The 3,619-nt window shown below is 36.6% G+C and overlaps 1 long non-coding RNA gene across 1 annotated transcript; it reads left to right on the forward strand.

Annotated features, from left to right (window-relative positions):
* Positions 1-1,573: 1,573 nt before the first annotated feature.
* LOC122195902 (uncharacterized) lies at positions 1,574-2,702 on the forward strand. Its single transcript, XR_006186945.2, has 2 exons — positions 1,574-2,014; positions 2,099-2,702. It is a non-coding gene; the product is annotated as an uncharacterized LOC122195902 (long non-coding RNA).
* The last annotated feature ends 917 nt before the right edge of the window (positions 2,703-3,619 follow it).

The raw sequence follows: 3,619 nt of genomic DNA on the forward strand, positions 1-3,619 counted from the left end.
AAGTAGTTTTTGAAAACAACCATGCCCATGGTTGGTAGTGAGAGAGAGACATATATTATAGTTAATGTTTTTAGTGAGTCCTATAATCGATCTATATGACTTGAGTGTACCCCCTACAACGCTTCATTGGACGTTGTAGTAAAAATTGTAGACATCTATCACCCGCTTCAATTGATCGGTCGATGTTTGTAGCTAGCAACCGCAGGTGGGGATGTCAACCCCGTATAGATCTATACATATGTATCTCGCTCCGAAGATTAACAGTTACAATAGTGTGGGTATGCTAAGTATTTAAACTCAACTAATGAATAACATAACGTCTCACTAAAGAACCCTTAACTAAATAGTTTGTGAATAACTCTCAACCCTAACTTACTTATGGGTAAGTTATAGGCATAATGAATATCGTTATATAAGGTTTAAAAAAGCCAGAGAATGTTTGACATATATGTAAAAGTGTAATGTGCTCGCATTTATAAAAAATAAATGTTTCAAATTAATGAACATATGTACAAGTATAAATGTGGTGTACTTAAACATATAAATAAACATGCTTAATAATAGCTTGAATCCTTGAAATACTATAGGGTTTTATAACGTACTTGTTACAATATGCAATGTCATATAAAAATCATACAACTTTGTATCGTGTAGTATTTGTTGTGTGAAATGGTTATTTTACGATGAAACAACCATAATTCGTAAACGAAAAATTTATACTAGTTTATTCGTAACAATAAGGTAAATAGTTACATAATAATATTTTTATAAACTAGGTTTATTGTATTTTCGCATAAATAGGTAGTTGGCTTGTATAAACAAAATATATTAGCACATGTATTCCCTCCCCCCTCCTTTTACGATGAAACAACCATAATTCGTAAACGAAAAATTTATACTAGTTTATTCGTAACAATAAGGTAAATAGTTACATAATAATATTTTTATAAACTAGGTTTATTGTATTTTCGCATAAATAGGTAGTTGGCTTGTATAAACAAAATATATTAGCACATGTATTCCCTCCCCCCTCCCCCCCCCCCCCCCCCCCCCCCCGCGGAAATAGTTAAAAAATTAAATAGGGACCTTAAGCACTCACCCTTGAAGCGTGAGTTCCAATCGTTCGAATTCGGTTTCTTTGAGATGTTTGACATGAGAAACCGTAAATCCACAATTCTTGAACTTTGAAATACTTTGGGTCCATTATGTAACGAAATTAAACTATTGGGGGTTGTTTGGTAATTTAATTAACCAAAATAGGATTGCTTTGGTAAAAATAAGTAAAAGGAGGGACTGAAATGGTTTAAACTGAAATTATGTTTGAAAATTGGACTGATGTTGTTAAGGATTTTCAATGAAGGGGTTGAAATGCTTATTTTTATTCAAACTTTGAAGGTCGGGATTTATTTTGTTAAAATAAACCAATTGAGGGGTTGTTTTGTTTAAACTACCCCAATGTTTGGGAAAAATGGGATTCTTTTAAAAAGATGTTGCTGCAGAGGGGGTTTATTGGGTCATTTTTTAAATTTAAAAGGATTTTTAGGGCTTTCTTTTTACATCCGTCGTCATTTGTTCGATTAGTCACAGAAGGATACGATCGGGCGACGAAGGAAAAGGGGATAAGGGAGCAACGAAATCAGACGGCGAGAAAGAAGCTCGCAGGCGCGCGGCTGTTACTCCGGACGTCTAGGCCGATCACGAAGAGGGTGGCGGCTCCGGTGCTTGGCCGAACCGAAGGAGAAGAAGAGAGGAAAGCAGCGAGGCTCTCTCTTTCTCGTTCGGCGATTGCAGACTCATCGCACCCGAGTGGCATGCTCCGGTGGTCGATCAGACTGAAGAAAAGGAACGGTCCATGGGTGTTGCGAGCAGCAGCAGCGACGAGGTGAGACCTTCGGAGGTATGGGGTTGTTGGGGACAGAAGAGGATGAAGGCGAGGGCAGAGGAGGTCTCGGTGGTGTTTGCTCGACAATCGCGATGTTCCCCCCCTCGTCTTGACAGTTCTGATCAACAATGGGTAAGAAGTTTCTTTTGGGATTTTGTTTGTTTTAACATGAATGTATGGAATGACCAAATAGATATTTGGGTTTGATTTTGACAGAAAATCGATAGGTAATAGGTTTAAATGGGAGCTTGGTTTTGGTTCTTGATAGGAAAGAGGGAAAAACGGAAGATGAATCTAAGGATGACAGCAACTCCGATTGCTTTTATGTTTTTCCAATGAACAAGGTATTCGAGGGGCAGGAGGATCGTGAGGGATAGAGATTTTGAGTGATCTTTTTTTTTTTGAATGCTTGATTGTTTCAGTCGAGTTGGAAAGAAAATGAATCAAGAAAGAGGTGTTGTTCTTCTTCTGGGCTGCTCACGAATAGAAGACGATAAAGTGTTTATTTATTATTATTTTTTTTTTTTGAAACAGCAAGTCTAATGAAACTACTCCTTAAATCCATAAATCCACTTCTGTCTACGGCGAGACTTGAACCGTCAACCTCAAGAATGGAGAGCAGCACGGCATACCGCTACACTAGATGCCTTTGGTGTTTTTGAGAGTTTAATTGGTTAAAAGAAGTGTGCAAGAATCAACTTTTTTGAGTGTAGAATTATGTATCTTAGGTGAAATTTAGAAGCAATATCATTCATAATGAATTTGTTTTTGTGTTAACTTGGGTAAATGGTAATGTGGAAGAATGTTATTTGGCTGTCAATATTTTTGTATTTGGTTTTAACTTGCAATCAATTTATAGCTGTCAATATATTTGTATTTGGTTTTAACTTGCAATCAATTTATAAATCAATAAGTATGTAATTTATTTGGGTAAATGGAAATGTGGAAGGAATGCTATTTGTCTATCAATTTCTTTGTATTTGGTTTAGTTAAGTATGTATTTGTGTGTGAATAGATGAGAAATTTTATTGGTTTTATTCATGACCAGAAAAGACTGATTTTGTTTATGCTTGTTTGAAAATCAGAGCAATAATTTACATAAAAGTGTTGTGGAATTTGTTCCCAAAATAAAGATATGATAAAGATTTATCAAAGCATTTCTGTAGAAATGTATTTCATTAAAAAGACTCGGGATGTCATGTTCGATATAGATCAAAAACATAAACAGTACAATATAAGCCTTACTACATTATTTCATATCTATAGGTCTATATCTGTAATCCCTCATCCAAAACATCACATCTATGCTCGAACGCCACTACTTGTAATACATGAAACTGAGTGGGTCAGGGTTGGGAGCCTGGTGAAAACATAGGGTTTTCAACCCACAATAATTAAGTTATTTAATTTCTTCAACCAACAATAACCCGATTACCCGTTCCCATTATCCTCACTTTACGGCCCTAAACACCTATCATAAGGGACCTAGCCTAAGGATCATCATCGGGATGAACACTACTACTAAGGGATTCCTCAACAATAAATGTCGGTAAGGCAACCATGTGGGGGATGGAGTATACTGGTGAACACATCGTTCACAAACACCTACAAGTTGCGAGTCTGCTAGTGTTCCACTGGACTGTCTAGAAGAGTCCGTGGTCGTCATCCATACTCCGCTAGATGACAGAATCAGCAACAACAACATCGAGGTCTCTCATTATTTTATCACACATCGTC

Source organism: Lactuca sativa, chromosome 9, assembly GCF_002870075.4.
Source record: "Lactuca sativa cultivar Salinas chromosome 9, Lsat_Salinas_v11, whole genome shotgun sequence".
In the NCBI taxonomy this organism is placed as follows: Eukaryota; Viridiplantae; Streptophyta; class Magnoliopsida; order Asterales; family Asteraceae; genus Lactuca; species Lactuca sativa.